The 13,262-nt window shown below is 56.5% G+C and overlaps 3 non-coding genes across 3 annotated transcripts; all 3 read left to right on the forward strand.

Annotated features, from left to right (window-relative positions):
• Positions 1–223: 223 nt before the first annotated feature.
• On the forward strand, positions 224–414 carry LOC148807034 (U2 spliceosomal RNA). The gene has a single exon (XR_016088993.1). It is a non-coding gene; the product is annotated as a U2 spliceosomal RNA (small nuclear RNA).
• Positions 415–6,723: 6,309 nt separating this feature from the next.
• Positions 6,724–6,917, forward strand: LOC148807035 (U2 spliceosomal RNA). Its single transcript, XR_016089065.1, has one exon. It is a non-coding gene; the product is annotated as a U2 spliceosomal RNA (small nuclear RNA).
• A 789-nt stretch (positions 6,918–7,706) lies between these two features.
• Positions 7,707–7,897, forward strand: LOC148807036 (U2 spliceosomal RNA). The gene has a single exon (XR_016088994.1). It is a non-coding gene; the product is annotated as a U2 spliceosomal RNA (small nuclear RNA).
• Positions 7,898–13,262: the final 5,365 nt, after the last annotated feature.

Consider the following 13,262-nt stretch of genomic DNA (forward strand, 5'->3'; position numbering starts at 1 on the left):
CCCCGCGGCTGCGGTCGTTGTCGGGCCGTTGACAGGAGATCAAAGAGCAGGGCCCCCGCCCGGGACTGGCGGGCAGGCAGGCGAGCAAGCAGGCAGGCAAGAGAGGGGGAGAGCGGAGTCCGGGCGGCCGGCAGCCGCGTGCGGACCGGGCTCCAGAGGCGTCGGCCTGCGCCGCTGCGCGCCAGCCGGACGCCCGCGCGCCCGCCCAAGGCCGGCGTCGGGCATCGCTTCTCGGCCTTTTGGCTAAGATCAAGTGTAGTATCTGTTCTTATCAGTTTAATATCTGATACGTCCCCCATCGGGGGACCACATATTAAACGGATTTTTGGAACAGGGAGCTGGATCAGGAGCTTGCTCCGTCCTCTCCACGCATCGGCCCGGTATTGCAGCGCCTCCGGGAACGGTGCACTACCTTCTCTCAGCGGTGAAAAGACAGACGTAGCTAGCAAGCAAGCGAGGTGGACCGGAGCTCCTTCCTCTCCGGTCTCGTCTCTCGTCCATCTGTGTGTCTCTGTGTCTCTCTCTCTCCCCCTCCCCGTTCCCGTGCTCCCTCCGTGCACTTTCCCGCGCCTCGACTCTCTCGGCAAGCAGGCCGGCCCCCTTTTCGGCTCCCGTGCGTTTTCCCTCCAAAAAACTTAGTTTTTTCCTCCTTTTTCCAGGGAGGCAGGCGTGGCTTGTGTGTGTGTGTGTGTGTGTGTGTGTGTGTGTGTGTGTGTGTGTGTGTGTGTGTGTCCCCGTCCTTGCAGGCGGGCCCCTTTCGACAGCCGGCCGTTTTCCCTCCAAAAAACTTAGTATATACACCTTTTCTTTCTTTTTTTCGGCAGGCAGGCAGGTGTGTGTGTGTCCCCGTCCCTCCCGAGAGAGCGCTGCCCCTTGCCTCTGCCCGCAGGTGCCGACGGTCCGCTTTCGCTTGCAGCTCACTCGGCACGGCTGCTGCTGGTGGGAGGGGCCTAAGCTAAGGAGGCCGGCCGGCTGGCGCCCCCCGCGGCTGCGGTCGTTGTCGGGCCGTTGACAGGAGATCAAAGAGCAGGGCCCCCGCCCGGGACTGGCGGGCAGGCAGGCGAGCAAGCAGGCAGGCAAGAGAGGGGGAGAGCGGAGTCCGGGCGGCCGGCAGCCGCGTGCGGACCGGGCTCCAGAGGCGTCGGCCTGCGCCGCTGCGCGCCAGCCGGACGCCCGCGCGCCCGCCCAAGGCCGGCGTCGGGCATCGCTTCTCGGCCTTTTGGCTAAGATCCAAAAGCGCGTGGCTTGACCGCGGCTGGAGGGCTTACCAAAAGACGAGAAGGGCGGAGGACGGGGAGAGCGGCGGACCCTACCGGAGGGGACTCCATTACGAGGAAGGCAACAAGGCGGCAACCAGGCGGAAGACACCCTTTGAAGACCGCGGAGTCCGGAAGATCTTGAGCCACCACTGGAATCGCTCTGGGTTGAGCCCAGGGGGTGAAGGTGGGGCTCCCAGATGACGGCAGCGAAGGGTGAGTTGCCTTTCCCTCTGGCGGCCGGGCACCCTCTGTCCCGTGAGGGGCAGATGCGGCGCACGGTGCGCTTCGTATTGAAGAGCCAGGAAGATGCGGCAGAATGGATGGTCAGGAGGACCTTCGAGAGAAGAATAGTTTTCGATTTGTTAGGAGTCAGGAAGGAAGACATCCTGTGCATTCAGGATTTTCAGAACAGGAACCTCTACGATCTAACGGTAACCTCGGAACCTGAAGTGATCAGGGTATGGAACAAGATAGAGCTTCTGAGAAACACGGAACCCTTGGCAAAATTTGTAATTGAACCCCTGTTCGCCCGTGAACTCCGGCCAATTACTGTCCATATGTTTAATGGCAATGTACCAGAGTCTATCGTCTCTATCTTTCTAAAGAGATTTGTAGATCTTCAAGGCGAAGGAAAAAAGGTCATGGATGAGGAGAACGTCTGGACGGCCAAATGGCGGTACATGGCGAGGTTCCGGACCTGTTTGATGACACCTGGAGGCGTGCTGCACCCCCCGGCTACCTTCACCATTGGCCCCAATAGAGGTTACCTTATGTACCCGGGGCAACCGAAAACGTGCAGACGATGTGGCCAGGAGGGGCACCTGGTGGTGGATTGCAGGACAGAGATCTGCAGGAGGTGCGGCCGAACCGGGCACGTGGCGGCGGTGTGCCACCACGCCTTGGTGTGTAACCTGTGCGGTGAGGAGGGCCACCTGTATAGGAATTGCCCAAAGAAGGTCCGGAGCTTCGCCTCAGTCGTCTCGGGAGAGGTGGAAGGGCAAGCAGGAACTCCTACACCACAGGGGAGGAAAGACGAAGGTCCTACTTACCTGGCAGACGACCCCGCGGAACAGGGGACAAGAGAAGGTGCGTCGTCAGAAAATTCAGAACCAAGTCCCCAGGAAGCTGCGGACGGTGAGGAGACGGAACATCAGAACCCTCCCGCTGATGGTCTGACACCTGCGGCGCCACAAGAGGGAGCCAGAGAAGAGGCATCCTCGGGCGGCGAGTGGACGCCTGTGGAGAACAAAAAGAAGAAGAATAAGAAGAAGGAAAAGAAGGGTAAAAGACAAAGAGAGTCCTCAGAAGAAGATGGCGAATGGGATGGAGACAAAAGAGTCAAGGAAGCATGGTCTCCCCCAGATGAAGACTCCATGACTTCTGATAGTGAGTCCGAGGGCCCTGAGAGTGTGTCGGTCGAGGGAGACGAGACCAGGGTGGACGGGGACTCTGTGGAAGGTCCAAGGGAAGAAGAGGAACTGGAACAGGATCCAGCTCAGAAGGAACCTGGCACCGGTCCAGAACAGGAGGTTGAAGAGATGGATGAAGAAGCGGAGAGACCTAACCCCCAGCCAGAAGAAGAAGGAGGAGGGGGCAGGCCCCCCCCCCCAACTGAGTCGCACTCCTCCTGGGCCGAGCAGGCCGGAGAAGGGGCGATGGGAACAGGGCTAAATTTCCAGCCTGAAAATTTAATCGACTCAGATGAGAGTGGCTCCATACCTTTGAGCGGAAGGTCAGGTCCGGACGGAGAGTCTTCCTTTGTCCCGGCCTCCCCGTCGCTATCTGGGTTTTTCAGCCCTGGTAGCAGCACCGGTTCAGAAGATCCCCCGAGCTGACTTCAGTGAAGTTGAACCCCCCCCCAAGAATGCCGAATGGGCCCTTGGAGCACCCTGAGTGTAAGACTTCCTCTCCTTTCCCATGGATTACACCATCTGCTCGGTCAACGTCAGGGGGTTGAAAAATAAAATCAAACGTGTTGCGGTCTTTAAAGACTTGGCCGAGAGACGTTTTAGTTTTTGTTTTCTTCAAGAAGCGCACTTGGGGTCGGAGAGGGATGTTCTTGATTTTAAGAGCGACTGGCGCAAAGGGGACTCGTGGTGGAGTGTGGGGGGAGTGCATTCCTCGGGAGTGGGGATTCTCAGCGGATCGCCGAACTTTGTGGCTAGTGAGGCCACATCGGTCGTCCCTGGGCGCCTCCTAGTGGTAGACGGGGTATGGGACACAATGCGGGTCCGGCTGGTCGCCGTGTACGGGCCGGCGGAAAGGCGCTTACAGGCGTCCTTTTTAAGAGCACTTGAGCCTTTACTCTTCACTAATCGCTCCGTCTTAGTGGGGGGTGATTTTAACATCGATGTGAGTGATGTGCGTGGTTCGGGTGTGAGTGTTTTGTGCGAATTAATGCACCGGTTTCGTTTGCAGGACTGTTTTGAGGGAACTGGGCCTGCCTCTAAGGTTTATACCTGGAGCAACGGGCGGGACAGTTTTAGGCGATTGGACTACATTTTTACTACCTTAAAGGGTGTAGTCCAAGCTAGGCGGGTTGGCCCAGTTTGGTTCTCTGATCACCTCCTGCTGGCTGTAACCGTGATCCCTGAGGCTTCCACTTATAAGACCCGGTACTGGAGGCTGAACGTGCAGGTTCTGTCCGAGGCAGAATACCTAGCCCGGATAGCGAGCCTGCTGGGCAGCTTCCAGAGGAAGAGGTGGAGTTTCCCGACGGCGGTCCTTTGGTGGGAAGCCTGCAAGAAGGCTATAGCCAAGGCCTCCATAAGTTATTGTCGGCACAGGCAGTCGGTGGGTAGGGAGACTCTAGCCCGTTTACAACGGGAGCTAGAGGCGGTGTACGCGGCATTCAACGGGGGCGGTTCCTTCGATGCGGCTAAAGCCGCGGAGATCAGAACTCGTCTAAAAGAGTTTTGGTCTTCGAGGGCTAAAGACTTCCTGTTTAGGTTGAAGGGCGACCTGATTGAGAACGAGGAAAAATGCTCGTCCCACTTCTTCGGCTCGGTCCGAGCGAGGCAGGCAAGGACCAGCTTCGAGGCCCTCCGTCAGGCAGACGGCACGATGACGAGCGACGGGCAACAGATGGTGGAGTGTGCCTCGGAGTTTTATAGGTCCTTGTTCGCAGAGAAACCTGTAGACTCGAGCCGGTGGGAGGACTGGTTGACGGGCATTGGAGAGGGAACTAAGGTCGCCCCAGACCTGGAGGGGAGTCTGACTGCCGCCGAGCTAAAAGCGGCGGCTGCCGGCCTGCGTAAGGGAACTGCCCCAGGGCTTGACGGCCTGCCCACAGATTTTTACATTGCCTTTTGGGATCTGTTACAACCGATGCTTATGGAGGTCTTTGGTGAGATACTGCAGGTAGGGGAGATGGGGACAACTATGAAGGTTGGGGTGTTGTCCCTCATCTTCAAAAAGGGTGAGAAGACCGATCTGGAAAACTGGAGGCCGATCCAGTTACTTTGCACCGATTACAAGATCCTCGCTAAGGTGCTGGGTAATCGACTGAGGAAGGTTATGCCAGATCTGGTCTGCAGAGACCAGACCTGCAGTGTCGAGGGCCGGAGGATCGTTTGGAATCTCCACCTCATCAGGGACACGGTGGCATGGGTAGAAGACCGCGGACTGGCGCTCATGCTGGTCAGCCTCGACCAGAGTAAGGCTTTTGATAGGGTCCACCATGCTTTCCTCTGGGAGGTGCTGATACGGCTGGGCGTGGGCCACACCTTCGTCAGATGGATCCAGACCCTGTATAACGGAGTCGTGTCTCGGGTGAGTATCAACGGGAGAGTGGGGGCCGGAGTGCCGGTCGGGTGCGGGGTGAGGCAGGGGTGCCCCCTGTCTCCCCTGCTTTACGTCCTCTACTCTGAGCCCCTCCTCCACGTGATAAGTAAGGACCCTCTGATCGAGGGTGTGGTAGTCCCAGGCAGCGGGGGTGAACAGGTGAAGGTCGCGGCGTATGCCGATGACATCTCCCTGTTCCTGACGTCTGACAGTAGTATTTGCCGGGTACTTGAACTGTTGGACGAACACTCAGCCTGCACTGGGTCCCGTTTAAACAGGGACAAGTGCGCAGTCAAGTACTTCGGCAAATGGAGGGACAGGAGAGAAGAGGTGGGCGGCCTCCCCCTGGAGTCGGGCCCAGTAAAGATCTTGGGCATCCGTTTCCACTCAGGCGACTCCGCCAGGTTGAACTGGGAGGACAGGTTGCGGAAAGTGAACCAAAAATTGGGTATGTGGCAGGACAGATCACTGTCCTACTCTGGTAAGGTGTTGGTTTTGAAAGTGGATGTCCTGCCAACTTTACTATATCTGGCCAGGGTGTTTCCGCTGCCTGTCTGCCTTAGAAGAGACCTGGTGAGAGCCGTCTTCCGCTTCATTTGGGGCGGAGGATATGAGTATATCGCCCGGGTGGAGATGTGCAGACCAATTGAGGAAGGGGGGAGAACCGTCCCAGATTTGCCGGCTAAGTTAGACACCCTGTTCGTGGCGGGTCTGTGCAAGACCCTCCACGAGGACCCCGACCACCTGTGTGTCTATTTTATAAGGTTATGGCTGGCTGCCACTGTGAGGCACCTTGTGGTCTGGTCTAATAGGACACCCAGCGCTGAGCAACTGCCCCCGCACTACGGGCACGCTAGGAAGTGGCTGAGAAGGCATCCTGAAGCCAGAGAAGGGCAGGCCTTACTAGACCACAGGGCCTTGTACAAAGCAGTGGTGGCAAGGACGACCCCAGCGGTGGTTGGGGTCTCAGAGAGGGCTTGGCGGCAAATCCAACCCGCGGGCCTAGATAACAGACTCAGGGATCTAAACTGGCTCGCCCTCTGGAACCGCCTGCCCGTTAGAGAGACCCTCCACAACCATGGTCTCTCCAGACACAACAGGTGTCCTCGCCCGGATTGTCTAGAGCCTGAAACAGTCCTGCATGTGTTCTGGGGGTGTGTGTTTGCACAAAGGGTGTGGGGTTTGTGTGGAGATTTGTGTTCACGAGTAATGGGTGATTTGGTGCTGTCCAGCCACACAGTTCTCAAAGGTGTCCCGGGGCCCCGCAAGTGGAATCGTGCTTTCCTAGTGTGGCTGGTGATCAGTCTTGTTAAGTTTTATCTTTGGGCCTCCCGGAAGGAGTTGATCAGCCACGGAAGGGGAGACTCAGCAGACAACATTGCCTGGAAGGCGCGGCACGACGTCGCCAGACGTATCCAGTGGGACATCCGGAGATGGGGTTTCGCCGCGGCAAAAGAACGTTGGAAGGGGTTGTTTTCATTGGGGTGATTCTGGTGTACAGTTTGTGTTCTTTAGGGGACTTGTGTGTCTGTAATTTGTATTTCTAAGAATATGGGAGCAATAGGGAATTTGGGGAGGGGCTGGTTTTGCATAAGGGGCGGGATTATGTTAATGAACGGTTTATGTAAGTTTTATGTAGTTTGGGGTTCTATTGTTTCCAGATGATAATGATTTTGGTTTGTTGTATTTTGTATTTTTGTAATAAAAAAAAAAAAAAAAAAATCTGTTCTTATCAGTTTAATATCTGATACGTCCCCCATCGGGGGACCACATATTAAACGGATTTTTGGAACAGGGAGCTGGATCAGGAGCTTGCTCCGTCCTCTCCACGCATCGGCCCGGTATTGCAGCGCCTCCGGGAACGGTGCACTACCTTCTCTCAGCGGTGAAAAGACAGACGTAGCTAGCAAGCAAGCGAGGTGGACCGGAGCTCCTTCCTCTCCGGTCTCGTCTCTCGTCCATCTGTGTGTCTCTGTGTCTCTCTCTCTCCCCCTCCCCGTTCCCGTGCTCCCTCCGTGCACTTTCCCGCGCCTCGACTCTCTCGGCAAGCAGGCCGGCCCCCTTTTCGGCTCCCGTGCGTTTTCCCTCCAAAAAACTTAGTTTTTTCCTCCTTTTTCCAGGGAGGCAGGCGTGGCTTGTGTGTGTGTGTGTGTGTGTGTGTGTGTGTGTGTGTGTGTGTGTGTGTGTGTGTGTCCCCGTCCTTGCAGGCGGGCCCCTTTCGACAGCCGGCCGTTTTCCCTCCAAAAAACTTAGTATATACACCTTTTCTTTCTTTTTTTCGGCAGGCAGGCAGGTGTGTGTGTGTCCCCGTCCCTCCCGAGAGAGCGCTGCCCCTTGCCTCTGCCCGCAGGTGCCGACGGTCCGCTTTCGCTTGCAGCTCACTCGGCACGGCTGCTGCTGGTGGGAGGGGCCTAAGCTAAGGAGGCCGGCCGGCTGGCGCCCCCCGCGGCTGCGGTCGTTGTCGGGCCGTTGACAGGAGATCAAAGAGCAGGGCCCCCGCCCGGGACTGGCGGGCAGGCAGGCGAGCAAGCAGGCAGGCAAGAGAGGGGGAGAGCGGAGTCCGGGCGGCCGGCAGCCGCGTGCGGACCGGGCTCCAGAGGCGTCGGCCTGCGCCGCTGCGCGCCAGCCGGACGCCCGCGCGCCCGCCCAAGGCCGGCGTCGGGCATCGCTTCTCGGCCTTTTGGCTAAGATCAAGTGTAGTATCTGTTCTTATCAGTTTAATATCTGATACGTCCCCCATCGGGGGACCACATATTAAACGGATTTTTGGAACAGGGAGCTGGATCAGGAGCTTGCTCCGTCCTCTCCACGCATCGGCCCGGTATTGCAGCGCCTCCGGGAACGGTGCACTACCTTCTCTCAGCGGTGAAAAGACAGACGTAGCTAGCAAGCAAGCGAGGTGGACCGGAGCTCCTTCCTCTCCGGTCTCGTCTCTCGTCCATCTGTGTGTCTCTGTGTCTCTCTCTCTCCCCCTCCCCGTTCCCGTGCTCCCTCCGTGCACTTTCCCGCGCCTCGACTCTCTCGGCAAGCAGGCCGGCCCCCTTTTCGGCTCCCGTGCGTTTTCCCTCCAAAAAACTTAGTTTTTTCCTCCTTTTTCCAGGGAGGCAGGCGTGGCTTGTGTGTGTGTGTGTGTGTGTGTGTGTGTGTGTGTGTGTGTGTGTGTGTGTGTGTGTCCCCGTCCTTGCAGGCGGGCCCCTTTCGACAGCCGGCCGTTTTCCCTCCAAAAAACTTAGTATATACACCTTTTCTTTCTTTTTTTCGGCAGGCAGGCAGGTGTGTGTGTGTCCCCGTCCCTCCCGAGAGAGCGCTGCCCCTTGCCTCTGCCCGCAGGTGCCGACGGTCCGCTTTCGCTTGCAGCTCACTCGGCACGGCTGCTGCTGGTGGGAGGGGCCTAAGCTAAGGAGGCCGGCCGGCTGGCGCCCCCCGCGGCTGCGGTCGTTGTCGGGCCGTTGACAGGAGATCAAAGAGCAGGGCCCCCGCCCGGGACTGGCGGGCAGGCAGGCGAGCAAGCAGGCAGGCAAGAGAGGGGGAGAGCGGAGTCCGGGCGGCCGGCAGCCGCGTGCGGACCGGGCTCCAGAGGCGTCGGCCTGCGCCGCTGCGCGCCAGCCGGACGCCCGCGCGCCCGCCCAAGGCCGGCGTCGGGCATCGCTTCTCGGCCTTTTGTCGAAGATCGGGGAGAGGATTGCGACCGGAACAACGACCTGCGGACCAGGATTTGCCTGTGGACTTCATTTTGACTTTTGGATTTCCTTGATTGTGTGGATTGCCTTGGATTTTCTTTGCGTCTGGACTGGAGGGGACTCTTCGAGGAGCTGGCCTGGAGGCCTCCTCCAGGATGGCGGAAGGGTTGGACTCCTTCGACCGGCCCGGGGAGGCTCCCAGGCTGAAATGGACTTTGCGTTTTCGTTGGATGCGTGGAGGAGAACCGCCCGGGAGACGTGAGTTCGAAGACTATGTTTTGTTTGGGTGTTTGGGCCTACGGGCAGAGGAGATTCTGTGTGCACAAGGGAATAGGCCTCTAAAGTATATGGACGTTACTTTGAGAGACGAGGAGATCTATAAGAGGGTGTCTGCAAGATACATGGACAAGAAGGATGAGCAGTTTGTGAGGGATTTTGAAGTGTTGGGCTGCTACCATGACAATTTTCGGGTGGTAATTGTACATTTGTATGATCCCTTTTTGGGTGACGACGATGTTACAGCGTTTTTGCTTCGACATGTTTCTGTTATCGGCCAGCCGGAGAGAATTCTGGATAGCCGTAATGTTTGGGCCGGGAAGCGGAAGTACAGGGTGAAACTGCGTTCGGACGCACGAGGGGCAGGGGGCTTTCACCACCCCCCGGCATCCTTTTCGCTTGGAGCTAGTAGGGCATATCTCTATTATCAGAATCAGCCCAAGTTTTGTAGGCGATGTCGTGGTTTCGGACATCAGGCTGCTGAGTGCCGCGGGAATGAGTGCGTAGTGTGTGGAGCATTTGGACACGTCGCAAGGGAGTGCCGGAAGAAAGTGTGCACCTTGTGTGAGACGGAAGGACATTTGTTCAAGAATTGTGTGTGGAGGGATGTGCAAAGAGCGAGGGAGTATGACGAAGGACTATTGAGGGTGGATGGAGAGGAGGAGGAGGAAGCTGCTCCGGTGATTGTGGAGGAAGTTGCTGGCGGGGTGATGGAAGTAGTTCCGGCTCCTGCGGATGTGCAGGAGGCCGTGCTTCCGCAGGAAGTGGGGCAAGGCCTGGCTGACCCGGAGCCGGAAGAGGAGATTGCAACAGTTCCGGAGACGGCGGAAAGCGAGCAGGAGCAGGGGAAAGCATTGGCCAAGCGACGGCATGAGGAGGTCGAGAGTGATTCTGGGGCGGAGGAGGAGAAGAAGGTGAGGGAGGATCCGGTGGAGGAGTTTCTGGAGGTGCACGGGGAGGAACGACGGCTGCCAGAGATGGAGATGGAGGTGGAGGCGGAGGGGTCGGGAGACACGTTTGGTGAGGAGTCGCCGGCTCCGGTACGGAGGAGGGGCAGGGCTTCTTTGAGGGCCATGTCGGTGGCCCCGGACGTGGCTGTTTCGACTTCTGGGGAGGATATTCCACACTGTTCCGCATCGGGTGGGTACTCACCTGTGTCAGACATTTCGGACAGTTCCACCTCCAGCCAGTCCAATGGCTCGGAGAGAGAGACAGATCTTGATCCGCCATGAGCCTTCTCGTTCGAACAGTTAATGCGAGAGGCTTGAAGGACATAGTGAAGAGGACTGCGGTCTTTAAGTTCTTAAGAGAACAAAGGTTTGATGTGTGCTTCCTACAGGAAGTGCACTTGGCTGGGGAAGGAGACATTCGTCGTTTTACAAAGGACTGGGGTGACTTGAAATCTCGGTGGAGTGTGGGGGGAGTGTATTCGGCAGGGGTGGGTATTGTTTTTGGGAGCACGGTGGTGGAAGAAACTGAGTTCTTTGTTGTAAGTCCGGGGAGAGTGATTGTGGTGGATGGGGTGTGGGCGGGTACTAAGATTCGTTTAATTTGTGTTTATGCACCTGCAGAGCGCAGTGCAAGGAGGGGTTTTTTTTCTGATTTGGCGCCTTGGTGTACCACGAACCGGCGTGTTTTTCTGGGGGGTGATTTTAATGAGGATATTTTGTCCCGGACCACGGGGGCGATTGAACTTAGTCGCTTGTTGCGTGATTTTGAGTTACGGGACAGTTTTATAGGTCACTTCTCTGCCTTTCCGGTTACATGGAGGAATTCCAGGGGTGTGGGAAGGAGACTAGACTACGTGTTTGTGTCTTCCGGTATCCCGGTTCGAAAGGTCAAGGTGTCACCTGTTTGGTTTTCGGACCATGTTATTGTTGATGTGGAGATGGGTGATGTGAGTGTTTGCTATGGGAAGGGTGTGTGGAAGCTTAACACGGCTGTTTTGCGAGAGCATGATTACTTCTTGTTAATCAGAGGCAAGCTGCAGCTATGGTTGGCCCAAAAGAGTACTCGGCCTGCCTTGCTTGACTGGTGGGAAGGCCTAAAGCGCAGACTTAAAATGGTTTCGCAGCAGTATTGCTCCTTGCGGGCGCACAGGGAGAACAGGGCGGTATGGCGCTTGCAGAGTGCGCTGCAGAAGATTTATGAGCAAGGGAACAGCGGTCTGGCTTTTGACTTCCAGGCAGCCCAGGAGTTGAAGGTACAACTAAAGGGGATTTACGGGAGGAAGGCACGGGATTTTCTGTTCCGTGTAAGGGACAGGGTTATGGAACCATTGGAGGAGGTGACTGGTCAGTTGTTTCGGTCGGTGAGGGCAAAGCAAGGGAGGAGGGTTTTTGAGGGTATCCGGGTGAGTCCGGATACGGTTGTTAAGTCTGCAGAAGGTATGGTGGAGGCTGCGGCCCGGTATTATGAAGCCTGTTTTAAAGAGGAAGTCACAAACACAGACCACATGGAGGAGATCGTTAATGTGGTATTGAATAGATCTGGTGCACAGGAGATGGAAGGGATGGACGCCAGGATCAGTTTGTTGGAAGTGGAAAGTGCAGCGCGCAGTCTAGGTAAAGGCAAAGTTCCTGGCATTGATGGGCTGCCCGTTGAATTTTATTTGGCCTTTTGGGACCTGCTTGGTCCGGTTCTGGTGGAGGTTTTTGAAGAAATTTTAGGTGGGCGGGGTTTATGCGAATCGATGCGGCAGGGGGTTTTGGCCTTGCTTTTTAAAAAGGGGGATCCCTTGGACCTGGGAAACTGGAGGCCGATACAATTGCTTTGTGTCGACTATAAGATCCTTGCTAAGGTCCTGAGCACAAGATTACGACAGGTTTTGTCGATCCTGATTCACCCTGACCAGACGTGCGGTGTGGCTGGACGATCAATTTTTTGGAACCTGCGACTTGTCAGGGACGCAATTGCCTGGGTGGAGGATCGGCGTCTACCTCTGCTGGTTGTGAGTTTGGACCAGGAAAAGGCCTTTGACAAGGTCCACCTCCCTTTTCTGTGGATGGTGCTGTCTAGGGCAGGCCTGAGACCACAGTTTGTGGACTGGTTGAAATTGCTATACTGCAACGTTGGTTTTCGGGTCTGTATTAATGGACACCTGGGGGAGAAGGTTAGGATAGGGAGAGGGGTGCGGCAGGGATGTCCTTTGTCGCCCCTTTTGTATATTTTATATTTGGAACCCTTGCTTACCTTGATTAGAACTAATAGCAGGGTGGATGGTTTGTGTGTGCCAGGGAATGGAGGGCGTCAGACAAAGCTTGCCGCATATGCCGATGATATCACCTTGCTGTTGAGCTCGGAATCTGGTCTGCAATATGCCTTGGAGACGGTGGACATCTTTGGCCGGGCGACAGGTTCCAGGGTTAATCGGGACAAGAGTGTGGTAAAAGTGTTTGGGTTTTGGCGGAATAAGGCTGAGGTGGTGGGGGTTTTGAAGGCAGAGCTTGGGCCCGTAAAGATTTTGGGGGTGGATTTTGGATCCGGTGGTTGGGGGCAACAGAATTGGGAGGCACTGATGAACCGGGTTAGTCGTAAATTAGGTATGTGGAGAGCTCGGCAGTTATCGTATATTGGGAAGGTGATGGTCCTGAAGCTGGATATCCTCCCAATGTTGGTTTTTTTGGCGCACGTCTTTCCGGTCCCTGTGGGTTATACCAAGCAGCTCACGAGGTTAGCCTTCCAATTTATTTGGAATGGGAAGTACGAATACATAAAGCGGATAGACATGTATAGGGGCACTCACCAGGGTGGGCGGGCTGTCCCGGATCTCCCCTTAAAACTTAACGCGATTTTTGTAGCGGGTGTGTGTGGGGCTGTGTACGGGGAGGTGCAGCATGAGCATCAGTTGTTCGCTAGGTTCTGGTTCTCGTGGGCGGCACGACCCTTGTGCAGCTGGACGAACGCCTTTCCCAAGGCAGAACAACAGCCGTGGTTTTATAGGCTGGCGACTACCTGGCTGAAAAGGTATTCCGGGGCCAAGGTGGATGAGGGATGTATGCAGCACCGGGTTCTGTATGAGCGGGCGAGAGAGGTGTGTGTGCGGAAGGAGTATCCAAGGATTACGGTGTCGGAGCAGCGTTGGAGATTCCTTCACCACAAGGGTCTCCCTAACAGAATGAAGGACCTAAATTGGTTGTGTGGGTGGCAGAGGCTCTCTGTGCGGGAGGTCATGTGCCAACATAGGCTGACGAGGTCTCCGGTGTGCCCGAGAATTGGATGTTCCGCGGTGGAATCCATCGCTCACGTGTTCTGGGGTTGTGGG

Source organism: Atractosteus spatula, unplaced genomic scaffold (assembly GCF_055471065.1).
Source record: "Atractosteus spatula isolate fAtrSpa1 unplaced genomic scaffold, fAtrSpa1.hap1 Scaffold_42, whole genome shotgun sequence".
NCBI classification, from domain to species: Eukaryota; Metazoa; Chordata; class Actinopteri; order Semionotiformes; family Lepisosteidae; genus Atractosteus; species Atractosteus spatula.